Source organism: Arachis ipaensis, chromosome B10, assembly GCF_059453495.1.
Source record: "Arachis ipaensis isolate K30076 ecotype BB chromosome B10, ASM5945349v1, whole genome shotgun sequence".
NCBI classification, from domain to species: domain Eukaryota; kingdom Viridiplantae; phylum Streptophyta; class Magnoliopsida; order Fabales; family Fabaceae; genus Arachis; species Arachis ipaensis.
The window spans coordinates 73,091,141-73,091,879 of record NC_142435.1 but is presented as its reverse complement, the minus strand read 5'-3'; positions in this window follow the sequence as shown (position 1 = coordinate 73,091,879).

The window sequence follows — 739 nt, the reverse complement described above, 5'->3', positions numbered from 1 at the left end:
GAACGAATAAAGTTGATAAAAGTATCAGAAATTTTAAATTTTAGAGAAAATGACAAATAGGTTATTGATCTTTTGATTCGAAGACATTTAAGTCCTTGAAGATTTAAAAATACATTTAAGTCCCTGACTTTTTTAAAACCTGGACATATCAATCCTTCATGTTCACTTGGATCTGTCAGACTCAACGAAAAAATCAAACGTGATTCTCGTTGTACTGACCTAATTGATACGGATACACACGTGTGAGAGATTTTAAAATTGGACAAATTAAACTCAGGGATCGATATGTCCTAATTTTAAAGAGGTCAAGAACTTAAATGTATTTTTAAATCCTCAGGGACTTAAATGTTTGCGGACCAAAAAGTTAGGGATCGATTTGTTCTTTTCTCTAAATTTTAATAACCATCTCTTGTGCTCAATATGTACCTGTTCCAACTTCCAATAAGCTACAATTGATTTTAAATATTGACTTGGTAGAAAACAATGCCTAAGCATCATTCTTTTGTTTCGATATAGAAATTCAGCATCAATTTTATTATACATATAAGTTTAGGAGGTTGATGTGGTGGTGTTCCACAATTTAGACAATGAAACCCAAAACTTACAAGACGCCTCCACCACTAAGATCATTAGAAGGAATTTAATTCAAGAACATTGAGATAGTATGTCCCTACCAATTGACCTAACAGTGAGATGACGTACAAAAAGTAAAATTGATTTACATAATAAAATATTCTGA